Genomic DNA, 25,661 nt, shown 5'->3' with positions numbered 1-25,661 from the left:
TTTAGTGGAGATAAGTGTTTGTTATCAGATAGAGGGATTTCAAATTAATGGTTTAGAATGCAGTTCAGTTCAGGGAGCTAATAAATCCTGACTGTGGCCTCAGGCATAGTTTACTGAAGGAAAAGAAAGTGCAAGTTATTGCCGTAGAAAAGATGAAGAAATTGTGAGGACGCTGAAGTTACTCAGGGGAAGGCAAGAGTGGGAAAAGAATCAAACAAAGGGAGTCATCTGCTACAGTCTCCTCAGAAGGCTGGAATATGTCTGCATGTAGATGATGTATTGATTAAGAGAAATTAACCATGACTGTTTTAAAACAATTCCAAAATCCCATTCACTAAACTTCCCTTTTCATTCACAGCTTAGTGCCTCCAGGGCAATGCAGCTCTCTGGGGTCCTGTCAGGCCCTTGGGCTATTGATCAGATTTGCCCCATCTGGCTGGGAACTGAGAGGAAGAGAGTAAGGAGAAGGGAGTGAGACAGAAGTGGAACATTTCAAGTTTGTTCACGTCATAGCTGGAACTCAGTTGCTCCCACGTGATTGCAAGGGAGCTTGGTCATATAACATAGTTGGTGTGTTGTAAAGAAAACCAATTCTGTGTGTCTCCTTTACTCTCAATACTTCACTATGATCACCAAATGTGTATGGGTTTTCCCCTCCGCACCAAGTGCTTCAGTGACAACAGCTAGGTGTCCTACAATTCAATTCACTTCTGATAGTGTCTACTTGAAGATAGCATCAGATCCCACAGATTAAGGGCTCAACCCCATCGGACTGCCCCCCAACCCCTACAGTGGGGTGCCAATCACAAGTCCAGGTTGTCACCCACACTTCCAACAGACTGGCTATAAATCAGAGGTCCCACAATCCTGTCCTCAATTTCAATTCATTTGCTAGAGTGTCTCACACAACTCAGGAAGACAGTTTACTTACTGGATTATAGGTTTATTATAAAAAGATAAAACTCAGGAACAGCCAGACAGAAGAGATGCATAGGATAAGGTATATGGAAATGGCATGGATTATCCATGTCCTGTCCCAGGGAGCTGCTCTCCCGCACCTCCATGTGTTCACCAGTCCAGAAGCTCTCTGATGCATCTTTATGAAGACTTCATTACAAAGGCATGGTTGATTAACTCATTGGCCATTGGCAATTGAACTCTCTGTCCCTATCCTCTTCCTGGAGGTCAGGTGGGGACTGAAATTTCCATCCTCTAATCATATGGTTAATTGCCCTTGCAATTAGCCATCATCCTTAGGAGATTGCCAAAAGTCACCTCATTGACATAACACAAGCATAGTTCAAAGGGGCTTGTTTGAATAACAAAAGACATGCATTGTAATTATCAACAATTATTTGAGCTTATTACATAATTTTAAGATTTAGCACTATTGATTTTATTATTAATATCTGTAAACAAAGCACAATTATTATTATTATTTTTTCCTTCTAAGTCATTTCCTTCTAAGCAAATCATTAGGAAAATTCACCATGAGTCCATATACATTCATGGGTAAACATTTGATTTCTATCAAGGCCTAAGAGCCAATCAGAAGTTATTGCTTAAAAATCAAACAATCTTCTGAAGAGGAGGGTATGGTTTTTCTCCCAAATTTGAGTGGTTTGCACTATAATATTTGTATTAGGGTTCTCTAAAAGCTCCCCAGGAAATTCCAATTTTCCACAGACAAAATCTGGAGTAGCAGGGTCCTAAGCCCACCTGTAATATCTGCTGTGGCATCCTGGCACTGCTGCAGCAACTTTCTTGCTATGAGCTGTGCTCACAAGTGGAAGTGCCATGGCTTTCCTGGGGAGTGGGTCAGAGTAGTTCCCTCAAAAGTGGTCTGTATTTGCTGTCAATATCCAAAAATTTTCACCAAGATATTACTGTGGACTGTCTTATTTCATCCTGCTCTAAACCCTGGATCCCAGAAACTTCACTGAGATAACAGGCCACTGAATTTTCTGAAATTTCTCTTCTACTTTCGGTTCATATGTGTCATGATAAGGCATCAAAAAGCTGATTTACTCATCAAGTTTAATTAGCATAATGCCATTATAGGCAACAGTGACATCCTATGAAATGCCAGAGAGACATTCTGTGGAATGTCGAGCTGGTTGAAACCTTTGAAGACTTTGTATGGCATAAATCAGGAGAATTTACTTTGAAGATGTTAGAGTGTTTGCCAGGTAAAAGTAAATGGCTTCTGGTTGTGTTTCATGTAGAGAAAAACCATTTACTGGTTCCATAGTTGAATAGCCATTGTGAGGGTCTATATTGAATTGCTATCTGGAACTGTAGCTGCAACTGGAGTCACCACATGAATAAATTATAATAACTCACAGCCATTTTTCAAGATCAGTCTTCCTTCCACCCAAGCCAAATAGACAAGTTAAATGGGAATGTGGTAGTCATGACCATCCCTGAATCTTCAAACACCTCGATGGTCTTAATCCCTGCAATAACCTGAGGAATGACATACTGTCCTAATGAATTTATAGAAGCAAGACAGTCATATTTAATCCCCTGTCCACAATAAGCTCCTATTATGACTGGTTGACTATTAATGTCATATTAGAGCTGATGTCAACTAATCCACAAATATTTTTATTATTCTACCTTCATTGTTAAGACACCCTGATAAATAACTTCAAATTCAAAGTTAGAAGTCATGAGAAGTTGTGGAGGTAGGTTCTGAAGAGCATCCCACATGGGAAAACTATTTCAGAGGAAGAAATTCAGGCAAGAGATGACTGCCATCTTGGACAGAAAAGAAAGGCTATTTCTCCTGACAATAAAAGCTATAAAGTTTAAACATTCAAGGTCCTAAGTGTCAATTGCATGTTTTCATTAACTGTATTGCAGTGAAGTGCCTCTGAGGCTGTAAGTGTGGGTTAAAGAATTGTTGACTGTGTAGCTGGAACATACTGGGAGGTGAAACATCTGGTCATGCAATTTATGTTTCTCATACCTGCTTGAGTTCAAAATTATATGTACATTTCCCTTAGAGATTGGTATTTTGAATCCTTTCTTTTCTTCCCCTGACTTTATGAATCAGCCTACAGATTATTTATTACAGATTCTCAGGTTGCAGAGTCACTGTAAGTGTCATACTCATGTTTTTAGTCTCTCAGAGACTGATAATATGCTGAGTTAATATAACATATTTCTTTGTACTAATTAAAATATAATTCCCTAGTTTAGGAATGCCTTAGGCTCCATGTGGTAATCTTGCCACACATACTTTGAGCACCATATGCTTAGTTCTAAGTACCAAGTAGCATATCACCTTCCTTCTGGCTAAGAAATGCTGGAAGTCAACTTGGGCTTCACTCACAGATATCAGTAAATGCATGAATGTATTACTTCCTAAAATGTTTTCCTTATTCCCTTCCTTACTGTGGCACCACTGGCATCTTTCCAACTATTACCATTCTGATTGGTGGCATTCCTGTCTTTCTCAATCAGTGATCCTGCCTTCATACAACAAAATTCAAATGGTCATAAATTCACCACTGTTAACTTTGAAATAAATAAGGCTGTACCAATCATCAAGGATCAAGGTTGTAATTGTTGTGTATCTGGATGTGTATTCTCTTTCAGAAAATCCAAGCATGCCATATGATATAAGAAGAATCATGACTTAAGCGGAATTGATATTTTAAAGTGATCCAAAATAGTAAGTCCTCTAAATGCATTCTTTTACAACATGACTTTTAAGTTGCAATGTATTCTCTTTTTTCCTTTAAGAAATATGTAATAATACTGTTATCTCTAACAAACTCTTTCATCAGTGGGAATGTCAACAAATTACTTATAGTGCAACTATCAGAAGCATTTTAGTATGGAAGGAAGTCTGTTTGGAAGAAACTCCATCAATTGAGCCTTCTCTTAATATCACTGTGTTAGAAGAGTGTGAGCAAGTGTTTTTGCCCTACAGAAGAATGATGGCATTAACAAGACATTCAATTAGTAGTTTCACGAATACTTAGAAGTAGGAGCAATTATTCTTTCAGTTCACAGACCTTGGACAAGAATATGGGGGCAAGAAACAGCTGAGTCTGTTTTCTGGGGTGGGGTTCCAGGCAGGTTTATAGAAGCAAGACAGTCATATTTAATCCCCTGTCCACAATAAGCTCCTATTATGACTGGTTGACTATTAATGTCATATTAGAGCTGATGTCAACTAATCCACAAATATTTTTATTATTCTACCTTCATTGTTAAGACACCCTGATAAATAACTTCAAATTCAAAGTTAGAAGTCATGAGAAGTTGTGGAGGTAGGTTCTGAAGAGCATCCCACATGGGAAAACTACTTCCCATAGAAATTTTAGACATTTTTCAGTCCTTTAATGCCTCTTCTGTCCTAATCTTTATAAAAGAGTCAGAGTTTATGTTTTTAATAGGGAAGAGAATTGGGTGTTAATGTCCTTCATTAAGGGGTGTCTCTATTCCTCCCAAGATGAGAGCTACTTACTGGATCTAACCTTGATAGGTCTCTGTGATGTGAAATAAGTACAATAGGCTTATGCTGTGTTCTGAATGCTTGTACTTCTGCACCCCAAATTAATTTTGTATGTTGAAATGCCAACTCCTAAGGTGATAGTATTAAGAGGTGGAGCCTCTGGGACATGATTAGGTGATCAAGGGTAGAACTCTCATGACTGGGGTTCATTCCCTTATAAATAAGGTCCAGCTAGCTTACACCTTCAGATCTCTAAGTTACACATAATTATCATGAGCAAAATTTGAGGAAAAAGGGGAAGCTAGTTGGACTCTAGAAAGTAAAACATTCTCTGTTTATAATATGAGAACATTATGCCAAAACTCATTGACAGAGTCCATTACCATTTTTCTTAAGATTTCTTAGACTAGTTATAGTTTAGTGCTACCTTGGTTTATCGAATAAACCAAAGGGGATACATACATGCTCAAATAAACCAAAAGGGATACATACATGCACATACACACACACACATATCTCTGACTTTATGTCACATTCTCTGAATGGATAGATTGGAATGAATTGGATGTTATAAAAGTAGATCATTGTTAAAAGAACATGGGAAGTTCCTATCTGTATTCCAATACATTTTTTGAAGAGGAAGTGTCATCGATCAACTGTTATTATTTGAATCTCATGTAGAGATATTTCAAAATGTTTCTAATATTTAAAACTAATATCTAATATATAAAACTCTCTAATATGAACAGATCACTTCAGTTTCTATAAAAAATAGAATAATTTATAACTTTTTATAAAGTAACATCTTTGAAAATGTGAGTGTGGCTTTTGTTTTTTTTTGATCATGCTCTCTCATATGCTGTCAGCAACCAAAAACTATAAAGAATAAAATACACAAAGGTATATAATGGGGGATTCTGATATTGTACCAGCTCTTAGACAAAATAATTGAATAATCAATACAATGTGAGGCTAATCATTGGGATCAGGAGAAATGATGAATTTTCAGGGAAATAACTTTAATTAATTCTATCAGATCAAGACATCTGTAAAGGTATAATATAACTTATAAGTCATAAAGGATTTTTTTTGCTTTAGGTTCATCTATCAAAAGTTAAAAAAGTATTTTATGGACATTTCAATGTATTCCCTTTCTTTTTATGGCTATTAGTAGGATTCTGGTATTTCCAAAGAAGCATCAAATATAGTTATATTAATTTGGGTCTAGTCAGTACAGGGTCAAAAACAAATCAATTGTAATTATAAGCACATTTCCAGTTACTGATTTTTTTTCATGTATTATTAATTTCTTTTACATGGAAGATGGTAGTTTTACAGTCATTAAGCATTTTGCTTCCTTTTCTGACTGGTTATATTTAATTTTTGATGAATTACATTCCCTTTCTTGTTTTCACATAGATTTTTACATTTTGTTTCTGTCTCTTAGAGAATTGTCTGAAAGAAAATTGACAAAAATTGTTTATAGATTTTTATTCAGATATTAGTTTCTATGCCAAAGTTTTCAGGTTAACTTAGGGAGGTCTTTCCCTGCACACTAGATGAAACCTCAACCTGGATGGAGGAGGGTTCTTGACTCTATACGAGAAAGAATTCTTGAGCATGTCTAAAGAATGTAGGTAAGGAAGGAATTCATTAAAGTTAGAGAAGCAGTGAGTGGCAGCTGCTTTGTAGGCAGCAGAGAGTGAGGAAGAACAGAGGGAGGAAAGGGAAGCTCAGTGAAATCTTGCTCAGCATGGGGCACATCCCTTGCCAACTCCTGAAGTCAGGGTCACCTGGCATCCAGTGTCTGCCTGAATCTGCACGATGTGGGCACTAAGCCACCACCACCCCAGGATTGTGGATTTGGGGTTGCTGCAGAGCACTGGATGGAGTGAGATATGTTCTGAGAACTCAAAGGAAAAGAAAGGAGATTTTTAGGCAGGCTACTGAAGTGCATGATCATACAGCTGCAGCCCTGTCTGGGTCACCCAGGTGTCAGGAGCTTGCAAACCCAAATCAGAGATCGCGGTAGGCCTTCCCTACTTGTCTGAAGTAGGATAAAGAGAGAGAGTGAAGACTTGTGCTTAAGTCTAGGAAATAGAAGAAATAGTGAAGTAACAAAAATGCTTACCACTGGGAGAGTGCAGAGACAAAACAGTGAGTTGAGCAGTGAGAAGGCTTTGTACACACTCAGAGAAAGGGAAGCGCAGACCACCTCAGAGAGGAGGCACACTTAAGGGCTTAGAATTCTGTCTTTTAAGGCTTTCAAGAATGGGGCAAAGAGTGGTAAGGGCACGGGGTATGTAGGCTTTACATGTGGTCTCATGATGTCTCTCTCCGATGCGAGACATTATGTCACCATCCACAGTCAGTCCTCTAGATAATTCTGTAAGATAAACTTAACACAAGGAATTTAGTGATCATGTCAGGTAGTAAATTTTGAAAGAATATTCTCAGTGGAACAATCTGCTACATTTTCTTGCTAACATCTCACTTGGACATGCAGAGGTTAAGGGGGCTTTGCATTTATACAGCACTGAGTAAAGAACACTTTCCCCCTTTACTGTAATCTCTCCATCTTCTCCTTTCTTACTTCTCCATCACCTTCCTTTCCCTGTTTGTAACTTCCTTCTCCTCTTCATTCTTCTTCGTTTCCTACTTGTTACAGGTGAGTTGTAGTATTTAAATAATAAAATTGAATTTAGAAACACTATATGGCCTGAGAATGTACCTGTATAACAAAAATTTTAATTATGAACAGTTTTAACTTCTAAGAGCTTACACAGCTGCTTCCATTGCTCACTGTCAGCTGCAAAGGAATGACCTTGGCAATCATTTTTTTAGTATCATTTGGTGATGAAGACTGTAATCAGTATCATCACTGAGTGGTAATATAAAAGTTATTAAAATAGATAAATTTAAACCATATTTAGAAAGTTACAAGCAAAATTCAGAAAAGGAAGAAAAACTATTTGAAGAAACAATATTTACAGGTGAGGAAAGGAAGGCCAATTATAAAGACACCTGAACCTTGTGAATACCAAGGCAGACTTAACTCAGGGCTCAGGTCATGGGCTGTGATTCACAGTTTGACTAGAGGGGCAAGAACTTGTCAGAAACATGGTTGCACAATTGGTGGCAAGGAAATCTGGAGAAGAGATACATATATTTAGCTTTCTCTGAATGGACAAAAAAACATGAATATATTTCTGTCTATGTGAATATTCACCAAAAGTTGAGCTTGGCAGAGGAGGATTTTAGTAATCAAGTGGATAGGATAAACCCTTTGGTGGATATGTTAGCTTCTTTCCCTAATCACCCTAGTTGTTACCTAATGAGCTCGCTAACAAACAGAGTCGCCATAGTGGCAGGGTTGGAAGTTATAATGGGCTCAGCAACATGGACTTGCACTCATCAAGGCTGATCTAGCTGCCGCCAAAGCTGTATGGCCAACCTGCCTGAAGCAGAGACCAACACCGAGTTCCATGTATGGCACCATTCCCCAGGGTGATGAGCCAGCCACCTGGTAACACGCTGATTAAACTGACCACTCCCATCATGGAAGAGGTAGAATTTTGTGCTTACTGTGATGAGCACTTACTCTGGATCTAGATTTGACTTCCCTACATGCAGAGCTTCTGCCAGAACTTCCCTCCGTTGACTTACAGAATGCCTTTTCCATCATCAGGGTATTGCACACAGCATTGCTTCTGATCAAGGAATTTACTTCACACAAAAGAAGTGAAGCGGTTAGTCCACGTTCATGGAGCTCCCTGTTCTTACCATGTTCTCCACTATCCTGAAATGGCTGGCTTGATAGAACGATGGAATAGCCTTTTAAGGACTCAGTTACAGCCTTAGACAGGTGGCAGTATCTTGCAGGGCTGGAGCAAGGCTCTCAGGAAAGCTGTGTATGCTCTGTATTAGCATCCAGTATATGAGACTGTTTGTCCCACAGCCAAGACTCAAGGGCCCGGGAATGAAGGAGCGGAACTAGGAGTAGCATCACTCATGCTATTACCTCTACTTCCTTACTAGCAAGTTTTTTGTTTGCTGTTCTTATGATCTTGTGTTCCGCTGGGCTTAGAGTATTAGTTTCAGAGGAAGCAGCACCTCCATCAGGAGAGCAACTGGTCTGATCTTGCATTTTGTCTGCTTTATTGAAACCTTTAACATATTAATCATAGTTACTTTAAATCCCCTGGTAGTCCCAACACATACATCATATCTGAATCCAGTTCTGTTCTCCTTGTCTTTTGACAGGGTTTTGATATCTTGACATTTTGTATGCCTCATGAGCGTTTTTGTTGAGAGTTCTGCATGTTGTGTATAGCATAGTAGAACCTGAGGTAAATAATATCTGAGTCCTGAAATAACCAAACCTTTCCTTCTGCTAGACTTTTAGTGTGGAGCTTAAGTCGTCTCATCAGTAGGTGAGCCTGTTTGGGATCTGTGGCTCCTTACCCGCAGTAAATCACAGGGTCTAAACTGCTCCACGGTCACCTGGGTTTAAGGTGGAGGCTGGCTTACCGGAGTATTTTCTTACTCTCTATTCTACCTGCAGTTTTATGTCATCTTTTGTGCTGGCCTCACAAAGACTCTATCCTGTATGTCTCCCAGCAATATTTCACTGTTACTTCATATTTATGAGTTTTGTGGTGAATGTGGGAAGTGTTCTAGTACTCTGATATAGCTTTAGGCAGTTACTGTGTACTTGTAGGGAAATCTCAGAAATCTTGCTCCTCCCCAGCATTAGTTATAAGCCAAGACATATTCCTGTCCTATTCTAGTGCTGGAGAGCTTTCTCTTTCCCCTTTCCTCAATTGCAGTAGGTTTTCAGCAGAGCCCAAAGGCAGCAGTGTTTGCTGCCACTTTCCTATAAGTTTTAAGTTATTTTTTATTCCTTATAGATATTGGGGAAATGGATCTGGGCTGAGTTGTGCCTTTGCTATAGCCACTACTATTCCCAACCCAAACCTTCCCAAAGTAATTTCTTTCAGTGATTTATTTTTATTAAGGTCCTTGTGTGATCTATGGAAAGATGTCTGCAAACTATATGAAAATTCTCTTGGATCTATAGATCTATAGTCACCGAAGTTCTTTTCCTTCCTTTTTTTTTTTGCTCTCCCTACTTGCTCTTTACCAGTTCACTAACAATTTCTGCTCAATGCTTCTTACTGGGTTCCTGAGGCACCTGCCCAGATAGGCAAGTATTCATGTTCTGTTTTGCCCTGTAGGCACCTGTTTTTCCTTAAATTACAGGTCAGTTAGTTGCTCTGTGATATCAGCTCTCTGATGGGTTTAAAGTGAATGTGAAGATGGTCTGACTTTTTTATTGTTATTATCTTAACACTGGGAGCAATGCCTTTTTTAAACTCTACATCCCAAGCAGAAACCAGAAGTCTTTTGCTTTTTAAAAAACCTTCTGTACCTTTCAATCTGATCAAACTGTGAACTTGGGTCAGCAAGTTTTGGAAAGCTTTATCTTCAACTCCTCCAGTTAATTCAGAAATCTTTTACACAATTATCTGATCTACTAATTCTTTTATTTTCAGCAATTGAAGAGAGGACTACATAGTATCTTACTGAAATAATCCTAGCTTTGAATTGCCAATATTTATTTCACAAACCCTTAAACATTGTCAGGAATTTGAAAGTAATTATTATGTCTTGAATTTGAAGTTTCCTGAACAGAACCATACTTCCAAGCTAAGTAACAGAAGAAAATCTAAGAAATGTTATTTCTAAAGACTGTTAAACTCAACAATTTAATTTAGGGAAATAATAGGACTTTAGCTCAGAGAAACTATTACATTTGCCAATATGATCACATTAAAATGAAAAGAATATCTTTGATACTTGCTCTTCTTTCTGCTTTCAAAAGATTATATCTACAGATGTAAGATGTATTATTTTGTTGTAGCATAATATGACATTCTTTATATTATGGATTTTTAAACTGGATTATTTCTTCTCAAAATTATAGCTCAGAAGAATGGATTTATATTCAGCCTAATAATCATTTACGAGTCTCCTAATTTACACTATATACAGATGCAAACATATTTGAATAATCTTTCTACTGGAGAGCTGACAAGTCTATTATTTAATATTAACAAAATTAGAGATCATATAACATTGATCATATAACTGAACTTAGTAACATTTTGTTCAGTTTCTTTAATTCCAATACCATGAAAAACTCCAAAGAATCTTGTGAATAATATTTTATTGCATATGTTAAATTGTGTATTGGAAATTCTACACTATAGTATTTGCCTTGAAATTTTTAAAACTGGGTCATCCATAAATAATCAACATACTAAATCAATTATTTGCCTAAACAGAACATTTTATTCCCTAACCATTGACCAAGACTGCCTCTGTTCACCTCAGCTTGACTAAACTACTTCTTCCTGACTCCAGGGCCCTGACCTCCCTTTCCTTAGCACATTTAGAAAATTTATGATAGTAAATTATTTCCCTGTCTCCTTGAAATTAGGTCTTTAAAAAAGCCTCTTGTCAATTTTATTTCCCAGGATTGTCTTTCTCATGGACTTAACAGCTTTTCTTTTGAAATATTATCATCAACCATGATAGTTCCCCTCTGTCCTAGATTCTGTAGGAAGGCCAGAGCTTAACTTCAGTGGGCATCTTGCTCCAAATTATAAAACTACCTCCTGTCATACAAGTAGCAGAAAATTTGCTTTCCTTTGGACAAAGGCAATTAGCAAACACAGATGGCCTAAGATCTCCCTTCATCCCAGATCTTAAAAAAATCCTACTGTCTTTTATTTCAGTGGAATTGAGTCCAGACAGTTCTGACAATGCTCCCCTATTGCAGTAGCCTTGAATGAAGTCTGTCTTGCCTGTTTAACTTTGGCTAGGGCGATTTTGCTTTCATACCCCAAAATAAATAAGTAACATATAAAGCAATCCCAGACTTACAAAAGTCAGTAATATTAAGATCACAAATCCAGTTTCTGAATCCAGCCACCCATCAGACAGTATAGATTAAAATCTATATAATGTTTTCAAATCTACATGATATAGATAAATATTCAAGTCTTTCCCAAAGTCGATTTACCATTCCTTGATAAAAATCAACATAATTCATATACCCATTCAACTTTTGCTTTATATAAAGCAGGTGCTTTTGTCAATTGCATTGTGTATGTTTTTGCTTGGATCTTCACTAAATGTCCTTTTAATTTCCTTCCATCTGTCACTAGGAACAGGGTAGATATCACCAACAAATTTCTCATTAGTTACTCCTCAAGGTAACAAATTTTATTCGCTATCAACCTGACTATATTTAAAAAATAGCAAGTTAAATGTTGAAATCCCCATATTCTATGATTTGTCCTTGATGATTTGTGATGTTTTGACAAAAACACCCCCCACAATGATTTTATTTTCAATAATAACTTTTTGCTGAGATTAGTAGGGTACCCAATACTTTAGGCTCGAATCTGTGGAGAGATGCAGAAATGTGGCAGAAAAAAGCAAACATGCTAAAGAAAAATATGCTACCTTACAGGTAACTTGCCTCAAATATAATCCCTTAAAATCATTAAAAACAAAATAATCAAGGGGAATGCCTTTGTTATTTCTGTTTTTGATTGCCATTAAAAATTACTGCATTTTGATTTTGCAAATTCAGATGTACAGTTTAAAAATATACTTTAGAAGGATCATTGGTGTATAGTGAAACAAAGAAATAAAATAAGGATGGAAGGGAGGGAAGAAAAGGAGGGAGAAAAGGGGAGAGAGAAAGGGACACAGTTTAGCTAGGCACCTGTTTAACTACTCCTGCCTATCTTGTAACCAAAAAAAAAAAAAGCTTTCTGGGTACTTATGCTATAAATTTCTTAATTCCAGGCTATTGTTAGTGGATACTGAAGGTATAATAGATATTAAATTAAACAGGTGATTTCCTTGTGCAGTAAATTTCTACATAATGGGCAGTTTTTTCATTTTTCCTTAGATTACTATTTATTTACCACAAAAAAATTAAAATTCACTTTTTCATATTACATATTTATATGTGTTTCTTCTACTAGTTTATTTTGCCTATTTGCCACAATGCTAACTTTTGTCACTAATATCTATTTTTACATTATGACTTAATCTATATCTCATTATTTAAACACTAAAAGAAGGAATAGGAGAGGAAGTGTCTTGAAGAACACATAGTTAGGGAAGAGGCTTCAAGTTTTATTCTCTACTGCATTTCTTAAGCATGTTACTGACCTCCACTTAGAGAGGAAAATAAAACACATTAAACTTGGGGCAGAGCCAGGATGGCAGCCTGAGTAGAGCAGAGGAAATCTCCTCCCAAAACCACATATATCTATGAAAACATAAACAAAGACAACTCTTCCTAAAATAGAGACCAGAGGACACAGGACAACATCCAGACCACATCCACACCTGCCAGAACCCAGTGCCTCGTGAAGGGGGTAAGATACAAGCCCCGGCCCGGCGGGACCCAAGCACCCCTCCCGCCAGCCCCTGGCGAGTGGAGAGGAGTCAGCAGGGAGGGAGAGAGAGCCCAGGACTGCTGAACACCCAGCCCCAGCATTCCAGACCAGAGCGCAGACACAGTGCATGTGTGGGGCCCTGGGTACTAGGGAAACAGGGTGGCAGGACCAGTGAGTGGGTGCCTGAGGCTGACGCCGGAGAGCAAAGAAACGGGAGCAGTTTTTTTTTTTTGGTGAGTGCTTTATGGAAGCCTTAAAGGGACAGGGACCCAATTACTAGGGAAAAAGGGCAGGAAGACCGGTGAGCGGGTGCCTGAGACCGGTGCCTGAGGACAAAGAAAATCGCACGTTTTTCCCTTTTTTTTGGCGAGTGCTTTTTGGAAGCCTTAAAGGGACAGGGAACCAATTACTAGGGAAAAAGGGCAGCAAGACCAGTGAGTGGGTGCCTGAGACCAGCGCCTGAGGACAAAGAAAATTGCGTGTATTTCCCTTTTTTAAAAAATTTATTTTTATTTTTTTATTTTTCTCTTTCGTTATTCCTGTTGTTGTTTTTATTTGGAGAGTGCTTTTTGGAAGTCTTAAAGGGGCAGGACAGGACACTTAGCCCAGAGGCAGGGAATATGAGGATCTCTGGGCACTCTAACCTCCAGGGCAACAGGGAGCACAGAGGGCCCTTATGGAGATAAATAGCCTCCTGGCGGCTCCCCCTCCAAAAGGGCTCCACCATTTTGGAGGAGAAGCCGCAGCCAGGCCACGCCAACAGCAACAGCCGAGATAAACTCCAAACCAACCAGGCATGTAGCTGAAGCCCTATCTGCGCACAGCTGCCAAGCATAAGCCACTAGAGGTCGCTATTCTCCCAGGAGAGGAAGGCCACAAACCAACAAGAAGGAAAGTTCTCCCAGCTGTCACACATAACAGCTCTGCAAACTATCTCTATCACCATGAAAAGGCAAAACTACAGGCAGACAAAGATCACAGAGACAACACCTGAGAAAGAGACAGACCAAACCACTCTTCCTGAAAAAGAATTCAAAATAAAAATCATGAACATGCTGACAGAGATGCAGAGAAAAATGCAAGAGCAATGGGATGAGATGCAGAGAAAAATGCAAGAGCAATGGAATGAAGTCTGGAGGGAGATCACAGATGTCAGGAAGGATATCACAGAAGTGAAACAAACCCTGGAAGGATTTATAAGCAGAATGGATAAGATACAAGAGGCCATTGAAGGAATAGAAACCAGAGAACAGGAACATATAAAAGCTGACATAGAGAGAGATAAAAGGATCTCCAGGAATGAAACAACACTAAGAGAACTATGTGACCAAGCCAAAAGGAATAATATTCATATTATAGGGGTACCAGAAGAAGAAAAAAGAGGAAAAGGGATAGAAAGTCTCTTTGAAGAAATAATTGCTGAAAACTTCCCAAACTGGGGGAGGAAATAATCGAACAGACCATGGAAATACACAGAACCCCTAACAGAAAGGATCCAAGGAGGACAACACCAAGACACATAGTAATTAAAATGGCACAGATCAAGGACAAGGAAAGAGTTTTAAAGGTAGCTAGAGAGTAAAAGGTCACCTATAAAGGAAAACCCATCAGGCTAACATCAGACTTCTCGACAGAAACACTACAGGCCAGAAGAGCATGGCATGATATATTTAATGCAATGAAACAGAAGGGCCTTGAACCAAGGATACTGTATCCAGCACGACTATCATTTAAATATGATGGCGGGATTAAACAATTCCCAGACAAGCAAAATCTGAGGAAATTTGCTTCCCAAAAACCACCTCTACAGGGCATCTTACAGGGACTACTCTAGATGGGAGCACTCCTAAAAAGAGCACAGAACAAAACACACAACATATGAAGAATGGAGGAGGAGGAATAAGGGAGAGAAGAAAAGAATCTCCAGACAGTGTATATAACAGTTCAATAAGCGAGCTAAGTTAAGCACTAAGACACTAAAGAAGCTAACCTTGAACCTTTGGTAACCCGAATCTAAAGCCTGTAATGGCAATAAGTGCATATCTCTCAATAGTCATCCTAAATGTAAATGGACTTAATGCACCAATCAAAAGACATAGAGTGATAGAATGGATAAAAAAGCAAGACCCATCTATATGCTGCATACAAGAAACTCACATCAAAACCAAAGACATACACAGACTAAAAGTCAAGGGATGGAAAAACATATTTCAGACCAACAACAGTGAGAAGAAAGCAGGGGTTGCAGTACTAATATCAGACAAAATAGACTTCAAAACAAAGAAAGTAACAAGAAATAAAGAAGGACACTACATAATGATAAAGGGCTCAGTCTAACAAGAAGATATAACCATTCTAAATGTATATGCACCCAACACAGGAGCACCAGCATATGTGAAGCAAATACTAACAGAACTAAAGAGGGAAATAGACTGCAATGCATTCATTGTAGGAGACTTCAACACACCACTCACCCCAAAGGATAGATCCACCGGGCAGAAAATAAGTAAAGACACACAGGTACTGAACAACGCACTAGAACAGATGGACCTAATAGACATCTATAGAACTCTACATCCAAAAGCAACAGGATATACATTCTTCTCAAGTGCACATGGAACATTCTCCAGAATAGACCACATACTAGCTCACAAAAAGAGCCTCAGTAAATTCCAAAATATTGAAATTCTACCAACCAATTTTTCAGACCACAAAGGTATGAAAGTAGAAATAAATTCTACAAAGAAAACAAAAAGGCTCACAAACACATGGAGGCTTAACAACATGCTACTAAATAATCAATGGATCAATGAACAAATCAAAATAGAGATCAAGGAATATATAGAAACAAATGACAACAACAACACTAAGCCCCAACTTCTGTGGGATGCAGTGAAAGCAGTCTTAAGAGGAAAGTATATAGCGATCCAGGCACACTTGAAGAAGGAAGAACAATCCCAAATGAATAGTGTAATATCGCAATTATCGAAACTGGAAAAAGAAGAACAAGTGAGGCCTAAAGACAGCAGAAGGAGGGACATATTAAAGATCAGAGAAGAAATAAACAAAATTGAGAAGAATAAAACAATAGCGAAAATCAACGAAGCCAAATGCTGTTTCTTTGAGAAAATAAACAAAATAGATTAGCCTCTAGCCAAACTTATTAAGAGAAAAAGAGAATCAACACCAATCAACAGCATCAGAAATGAGAACAGAATAATCACGACAGACTCCACAGAAATACAAAGAATTATTAAAGACTACTATGAAAACCTATATGCCAACAAGCTGGTATACCTAGAAGAAATGGACAACTTCCTAGAAAAATACAACCTCCCAAGACTGACCAAGGAAGAAATACAAAAGTTAAACAAACCAATAATGAGCAAAGAAATTGAAATGGTAATCGAAAAACTACCCAAGAACAAAACCCTGGGGTGGACGGATTTACCTCGGAATTTTATCAGACACACAGAGAAGACATAATAGCCATTCTCCTTAAAGTTTTCCAAAAAATAGAAGAGGAGGTAATACTCCCAAACTCATTCTATAAAGCCAACATCACCCTAATACCAAATCAGGCAAAGACCCCACCAAAAAAGAAAATTACAGACCAATATCCCTGATGAATGTAGATGCAAAAATACTCAATAAAATATTAGCAAACAGAATTCAACAGTATATCAAAAGGATCATACACCATGACCAAGTAGGATTCATCCCAGGGATGCAAGGATGGTACAACATTCAAAAATCCATCAACATCATCCACCACATCAACAAAAATAAAGACAAAAACCACATGATCATCTCCATAGATGCTGAAAAAGCATTTGACAAAATTCAACATCCATTCATGATAAAAACTCTCAGCAAAATGGGAATAGAGAGCAAGTACCTCAACACAATAAAGGCCATATATGACAAACCCACAGCCAACATTATACTGAACAGCGAGAAGCTGAAAGCATTTCCTCTGAGATCGGGAACCGGACAGGGATGCCCACTCTCCCCACCGTTATTTAACATAGCACTGGAGGTCTTAGCCATGGCAATCAGACAAAACAAGGAAATACAAGGAATCCAGATTGGTAAAGAAGAAGTTAAACTGTCACTATTTGCAGATGATATGATACTGTACATAAAAAACCCTAAAGACTCCACTCCAAAACTACTAGAACTGATATCGGAATACAGCAAAGTTGAAGGATACAAAATTAACACACAGAAATTTGTAGCTTTCCTATACACTAACAATGAACCAATAGAAAGAGAAATCAGGAAAACAATTCCATTCACAATTGCATCAAAAAGAATAAAATACCCAGGAATAAACCTAACCAAAGAAGTGAAAGACCTATGCCCTGAAAACTACAAGTCACTCTTAAGAGAAATTAAAGGGGACACTAACAAAGGGAAACTCATCCCATGCTCATGGCTAGGAAGAATTAATATTGTCAAAATGGCCATCCTGCCCAAAGCAATATACAGATTTGATGCAATCCCTATCAAATTACCAGCAACATTCTTCAATGAATTGGAACAAATAATTCAAAAATTCATATGGAAACACCAAAGACCCCGAATAGCCAAAGCAATCCTGAAAAAGAAGAATAAAGTAGGGGGGATGTCACTCCCCAACTTCAAGCTCTATTTCAAAGCCATAGTAATCAAGACAATTTGGTACTGGCACAAGAACGGAGCCACAGACCAGTGGAACAGATCAGAGACACTAGAAATTAACCAAAACTTATATGGTCAATTAATATTTGATAAAGGAGCCATGGACATACAATGGCAAAATGACAGTCTCTTCAACAGATGGTGCTGGCAAAACTGGACAGCTACATGGAGGAGAATGAAACTGGACCATTGTCTAACCCCATATACATTGGTAAACTCAAAATGAATTAAAGACCTGAATGTAACTCATGAAACCATTAAACTCTTGGAAAAAATCATAGGCAAAAATCTCGTAGTCATAAACATGAGTGACCTCTTCTTGAACATATCTCCTCGTGCAAGTAAAACAACAGCAAAAATGAGCAAGTGGGACTACATTAAGGTGAAAAGCTTCTGTACAGCGAAAGACACCATCAATAGAATAAAAAGGAACCCTACAGTATGGGAGAATATATTTGAAAATGACAGATCTGATAAAGATTTGATGTCCAGAATATATAAATAGCTCATATGCCTCAACAAACAAAAAACAAATAACCCAATTAAAAAATGGGCAGAGGAACTGAATAGATAGTTCTCTAAAAAAGAAATACAGATGGCCAACAGACACATGAAAAGATGCTCCACACCGCTAATTATCAGAGAAATGCAAATTAAATCTACAATGAGGTATCACCTCACACCAGTAAGGATGGCTGCCATCCAAAAGCAAACAACAACAAATGTTGGCGAGGCTGTGGAGAAAGGGGAACCCTCCTACACTGCTGGTGGGAATGTAAATTAGTTCACCCATTGTGGAAAGCAGTATGGAGGTTCATCAAAATGCTCAAAACAGACCTACCATTTGACCCAGGAATTCCATTCCTAGGAATTTACCCTAAGAACGCAGCAATCAAGTTTGAGAAAGACAGATGCAGCACTATGTTTATTGCAGCACTGTTTACAATAGCCAAAAATTGGAAGCAACCTAAATATCCATCGGTAGATGAATGGATAAAGAAGATGTGGTATATATACAAAATGGAATACTACTCAGCCATAAGAAGAGGGAAAATCGTACCATCTGCAGCAACATGGATGGAGCTGGAGAGTATTATGCTCAGTGAAATAAGCCAAGTGTTGAAAGAGAAATACCAAATAATTTCACTCATCTGAGGAGTATAAGAACAGAGGAAAAACTGAAGGAACAAAACAGCAGCAGAATTACAGAATCCAAAAACGGACTAGCAGGTACCAAAGGGAAAGAAACTGGGGAGGATGGGTGGGCAGGGATGGATAAGTGGGGGGAAGAAGAAGGGGGCTTTTAAGATTAGCATGCATAGGGAGGGGAGGGAGAAAGGGGAGGGAGGGCTGTACAACACAGAGAGGACAAGTAGTGATTCTACAACATTTTGCTATGCTGATGGACAGTGACTGTAATGTGGTTTTTAGTGGGGACCTGGTATAGGGGAGAGCATAGTAAACATAGTGTTCTTCATGTAACTGTAGATTAAGGATGAAAAAAAAAAAGCAGTTCCTGTGTGGTGACCTCCAATGAGTTCTACACAGTGGTATAGAGGGCATGTCAAAGTGTGGGCAAAGGGTCTGTTTGTTTCTATGCAGAAGATCAAGGCCTAGCTTGGATACCCAGAAAATGAACTAAGATACGATATGAGGAGGAGCTTCCGGCATCAGCACTCTCTGGAGGACTCATGCTGGGGGATGATCATCAAAAAGCCTCCACAGGGATCCAGGCGATGCTGTGTTTGTGGCTGCATCCATCCCACCGTTTCCTGGACTTGCCACTGGAATGAGGAGGGAGATGTCTAGGCTGGCCTGTGCTTACAGTGAAACAATGAATTTGACCGGATCTGTACTGTTGGAACTCAATCAGGAGTTGGGAGGGGTGCAAGTTGTAGCGCTCCAAAATCTTACGACTATAGACTATCTACGGTTAAAAGAACATATGGGATGTGAACAGATCCCAGAAATTGGTTGCTTTAATTTGTCTGATTTCTCTCAGACTGTTCAAGTACAGTTGGACAATATCCATCATATCATAGACAAATTCTCACAAATGCCTAGGGTGTCTAACTGGTTTTCTTGGCTTCACTGGAGATGCCTGGTAATTATAGATTTGCTTAGTTTATGTCACCGTATTCCTATTATGTTAATATGTATGCGCAAGTTAGTTAGTAGTTTAAAACCTATACATGCTTAAGGTACTCTACAAGAAGATATGTCAAAGAAATAATCAATCCTCCCATGTTTTCTTCCATATGCTACCTCTATAGCTTTTCTTCTTCCTTCCTAATTACAACCCTTAAGTAGAATTCGTGCCTCATATCGAATTTACCGAGCATCATAATTCCTCCAGGTGTTAAAGATACCTCGAGACAAGTGCTGGGCATAGAAGCCACAGGGCATAAATCTGCAAAGAAGTAAAAAGCTAACCTTTTCAAACAGTATGGCTTCTCTCTCACTTACCAACTTTACATCTCCCTGTATGGCCCCGGAAGATGACTGGTTAGCCAGAGACGGGTAAGATTCCTAAAGGGAGGAACAACCTAAGACAGGCACAGTCGCAGGGGAACCATCAGATGAGAAATTGGGGATCAATAGAGGTGAGGCTTAGAACCTCACCCCCCCTGTTTTGAGAGAAATCTTCTGCATCCGTGGATGTGGATGTTCTATTGCCCTTGTCTAGCTCGGATTAGCACATAGTCTACAAGCACACACCTGATCATCTACAATTGCTCTCTTACAATATTAAACTATGTTTTCTACCTTTATCTTCATCTACCTACCACTTCAGCATTTTATTAAAAATAAAAATAATAATAATAATAATGGGAGAAATGTGGGATCCACATATAAATCAAGTATAAAAATCAAACAAATATTCATATTTGACTTGATTGTTTATAGTTCATAATGCGTGATCAAAACCGAAAGTTTCTGTAATGACTGTCCTTGTACTGTTCACCTTGTAAGAGCTTATTCACTATGGAAGAATACATTCACCATGTAAGAACTTGTTCGTTATGCTTCAGAAAATTGGGGACTGACGAGAAATAGGCTTGAGATGGATTGATGATTGTGCATTGAACATTGACTCCCCTATACAGAATTTTATTGTTGTTAACAACCATTTGATCAATAAAGATGAGAGAAGCCCTCTCAAAATATATATATATAAAACTTTCATATCATATCAAATGAGCATTACTTTGGTCCTCCTATATTAAGTTTTTAAATTTTCTTTTACTCAGAATAGAAAGCTTTGTGTTTTATGTGAAGTTGTTTGATTGATGAACTATTTGTGTTTCAGGTTATAACAATGGTAAATCAGAAGTTACTTTAACAAATCAATTGCCTAATAGTCAAAAACTTATTTTGGATTTGAAATAGAGAATTAATAGTTTTGTTTTTAGTCATGGATGAAAATTTTCTATGAGCAAATATGCATTTGAAAACAATCCCAGAATCTATAAAAGTTATTGAAAGCAGCCAATAAGCTGCTTCTCAAAGGAGAGGTCATAGCATACTTTTCTGACTGTATTGAAATAATATACCACAAATATTTATTGATATTTTAGGAAGTGTCACATTATACAAGTGCTAGATTTTAAACCAGTCAGTACATGCCCATTATTGGACTCAGCTGGGAGTCTCAAAGTATGTAACTCTTGAACTGTTACAATAGAATTGCATGAGCTAAAACAAACTTAAAACCAAAGTTTGATCAGCAAAAATTCTTCAAAGGAAGGACTTTCTTTGCACACTGTTATAAAATAATGCTTCTAAAAAGACATTGATTATTCTTTAATAATATCAGCAATCTAGAGGCCTGATGTCTAAATGGAAAGAGAGCCTTGGATGCCCCCAGGCAAGCAATGTATTGATTTCCACATCAGGTCCTAAACAAATGGATGAGGGCTATTGTATAGCGTGCCAGAATCAATGCCATTTGGCTCTATCACTTTTCAGGCAACAAACAGATATTTCTTTTGTAACTAATGTTGCTAATCTAGGATATTTTTCAATTATAAAAAAAGCAATCCTGTTAAATACTTATTATACATATCCAGAAATAGCATGATTGAATGCAGTAAACTGAAACAATATCAAAAACTAGCCTGCCAGCACAAATGTATTTCTGTTACATTTTTGTTTATTCAGAAATAATTTTTAAAAAACATTTTCTCTTCCACAAAGAATGCTGCAATAAAGACCATAAATTCTCTGGGCATTGACATCTGGAAGTGTTTCAGACAAGACCTTATCTAACATGCAACCCATATGGCACTTGCCTGGAAGCGAAACTTCTAAGAGAATCAGAATGTAGCCCAGCTGCCCTTTCACAGGGCATCCAGTGAATCATCTGCAAACTCAGCTGCTGTACCTGTGCTTGAGGGATAATTTATTTAGCTAGACATGTATCAGCATGAAACTTTCTTTTTCTCTTTCTTTAATGAGGGATGTCCTATTATGGCATTTTAACCTATAACCCCATCTCTTAATCTGCTAAAATTTAACCACTATTTCTCACAGAATCTTATGTGACAACTCTGTAGTAACACTAGAGAAAAAAATACTGGATGAATGGGATGCTGGGTTGTTTTGTCCCCGTCTCCTAAAGCCTTAAGCTCTGGGAGGCTTATATGATTTCATATATATGTATATATGTAGCATTTTTTTGGAATATAGGAATTATATTTTAGGTTTATTATGTATATATATATATATAATTATTTAAAATCACATTTCATATATTTCACTTTATATATTTGTCTGTCATGTAAAACTTGTTTACTTTGGAGCCTTGACATAAAATCTGCTCAAAATTAACACAGTCACACCCTATTAGGTTGTGTCAATCACACATTGAAAGTGTTTAATTTCTACAAATTAATCCATTACAGTTAGCATGGAAAATTATTTTGATTTATAATAAAAATTACTCAAATTCATTGAGTTCTTTCTAAAAAAATGAGGCTAGAACTGTTGTAGCCAATCTATGGACAATGACATGGGTGCACTAGCAGTTATGTAATCTACCCAGATTCACCCTTCTAATAAGTGAAACACAGATACTATGGATAGTTTTTCTGAAAAGTGGATTAAATAGGCAGGTATGTCATCTTCTAGGTTTAAAATGTCCATGTTGTAATTATGCACATTTATTTGAATTTATAAATCAGATCATTATTGTCTGAGCTTGAAAGAACTTCTACAAAACATATAATTTACTGTAATGCTATTTGTTTCTACAAAAAGAATTATCTTCATGCACTCCTGGTCAACATATACATTTATGTTCTTACACATTTACAAGCGAATTCCATTTTAATTTAAAACTACCTGATCTTTTCACTGAGATTTGTTCCAGACACAGAGTAATTTATCCTCTGCTTTGCAGCACCTACTTTTGAAATCACTAGATTTCTGTGATGGCAGACATCACTTATGTATGTACCCAAGGAAGAAATGTCAAGATATTTCTTTATTGTCAAAAGCCTCTGACACTGTTGAGATTGTTCTAGAAATAAATATGCAGTCTAAAATATCCCTACTATATTCCTTGCCTTAAGACCACACTATAGGCTTGCTGCACTGTCCTCCTTTCTCAGGGTTCTTCAATTAACTAGATCATAGTTGCTGTAGACACTGCATCCGAGGGCCCCCATAACAAGTAAGTGAGGGAATGTTATGCCATTAATCCTCATAAGGAGGAGAAAAGTTTGGAGCAGCAATAATACTGCATGAAGCAAGACTGCCTGTAAGGGTTGATAGACTATTAAAAATGAAGACAAACAAAATTATATTAGTGTTAAAAAGTTTTTCTTAGGTGATAAGAAAAGTCCCACCATAGGTTAAAGAGAGAGATTTTTCTCTATCTGAGATTTGTATTAGAGAGCTACACACACACACACACACCTGCACACAGAACATATCGTACAGAGAAAGTACAGACCAGATTTCAAAATACAAAAAAGGTGTCTAAGACAGATACTTTGATTGAAAAAGCCTAAGCCTGCTAATTCTCTGTTCAATGGAAACACAATTAATTGTCAAGTTATTTTTTAAGCTGTTTCATTACTGTCTCTTCACTTGGGTGATAATTGTCATCTTGATCATGTTGTATCTTCTGGGCCAAGAACATGGTGTGTTTTTCCATTTATTTGGATCTTATTTTATTTCTTTCATCTGAGTTTTATAGTTTTCTGCATATAGGCTATATAAGTTTTTTTCTGGTTGTATTGTAAATGGTATTGTGTTTTATTTTTAAATTTCAAGTGTTAATTGCTGATATATAGGAAAGACACTGATGCATGATAACCCTACTGTGATTTTCTGTTATCGCTTGTTAGTTCCTGGTGATTTTTTTTTGGCTGTGCTGTTGATTCTTTGGAATTTTATGCATAGTTTATCAGACCACCTGAGAACAAAGGTAATTTTATTTCTTCCCTCCCAATCCATATGCCTTTTATTTCCTTTATCTTATAGTTTGGTTGCCAGAAGGATTTTTTTCTTCATGGCTCATCAGGGTAAATTGGGTTAAAATGATTTACTTTAGAGTTAAATACTACTCTTTCACGATTTGTGAAAAATCTTCAATTGATTAAGTAATGGATTTCATGTCAAGCTATTTCTTACTGGCTTTATATGATGGTAGCAGTGCTAGAAGTAAAGTGGACTTAAAACTAAGATTGATTAAGCAATTTATCTTCCATGCATTCTATCCTAACTTCCTTAACAACCACTTTGTCATTTACTGATGTGAGTACATAATCATGTGCCAGATGCCTTTCATTTGCCTTTCCAGAGTCACTCTTTATCCTGCTTTTCCTATTTGCAATCCAATGTGATGCCCTAATTTATAAAATAACTTCTCCTTTGGCTTCAAGTTGGGTTTATACTCTGTGAAGATTCAAAACAAAAGAGGCAGTGGTTTTAACCACTGAGTAGGTGTGCTAGCTCTAGTGAATGTGTTCAAAACTTTCATCGAACAGATCATTGTCTAGGAAGGTTGAATCTCAGTCCTGAGACAGGGGAAATAGTCCTGGATGCTTTGGGAACTGGTACAGGTACTCAAGCCCTCAAATGTATAAAAGAGAAAATAAGACGTGCATCAAAAGAAGCAAGAATAGAGAGGGAGTTTGGAGGATAATGGTGTAGAATTACTGAAGATCATCTTAGGTTTCTTCAGAATTTGATCTGTGACTAATGGGTTTTTGGCTTTCCATTTAACATTATATAATGCAATAGGAAACATTTCTATTGCTATGGACTGAATTGTGTCCCTCCCTCCAAATTCATACATGACACCCTAATCCCCATGTGACCCCTATTTGGAAACAGAGCCAACAAGGAGGTAAGTAAAGTTAAATAATGTCTGTAACAGTAGAGCCCTGATGGTAGGGTTAATGTTAACACTGGAGATGACCCACAACAAAGGAATGCTGGTGCTAATGGTTAGAGGTCATGCATTCACCAGAGGACAATGATATCTTGATGATTATTATTTTACACAATCTCTCAAGCAAGGGCAAATTAAGCAGTTGGCACATTTTCAAAGCCTGAAAAGAATAATAATTCAGTGTCTGCTCAGGTGACTAAAATTTTGTTTTACTATTAAAGCAGATTTTAAGGAGGGAAAATGTTATGCTATGTAGTGTTATAAATAGGCATATAATTCCACACCATTATCCTCCAAACTCCCTACCTGTTTCTCAGGCAAGCCACTTCAATGTGGAGTGACTTCATTGCCTTCAGTGAAAAACCAAACTATTTAGAGAAACTCATAATAGTACACCTCACTTTATACCATTATAGTCTGGTGAGGAATGAGTGGGTCAGCATGAAAGAACAGGCGGAAGGGGCACATAAAATTCTACTTTGTTACAAAAGGGAATTTCTTGTTGACCTTTAATTAGTCCGTATTCACATTTTTATTTGTATGCATATATATATGTCCAACCACACATTTTTTGTAGTAAAGTCCCCACAAAATGCCAGGTAAAGAATCTGCACTCTTAGTGCTT

At 37.6% G+C, this 25,661-nt stretch overlaps 1 long non-coding RNA gene across 1 annotated transcript in view; it reads left to right on the top strand.

Moving 5' to 3' along the window:
- The first annotated feature begins 3,601 nt into the window (after window positions 1-3,601).
- The window catches only part of LOC140849794 (uncharacterized), a 166,354-nt gene continuing 144,294 nt past the window's right edge, over window positions 3,602-25,661 (top strand). The window contains exon 1 of the long non-coding RNA XR_012131983.1: window positions 3,602-3,679. This is a non-coding gene — a long non-coding RNA (uncharacterized lncRNA). The remainder of the gene's footprint in view (window positions 3,680-25,661) is intronic.

Source organism: Manis javanica, chromosome 5, assembly GCF_040802235.1.
Source record: "Manis javanica isolate MJ-LG chromosome 5, MJ_LKY, whole genome shotgun sequence".
NCBI lineage: Eukaryota > Metazoa > Chordata > Mammalia > Pholidota > Manidae > Manis > Manis javanica.
This window is presented reverse-complemented; position numbering and strand designations above follow the sequence as displayed.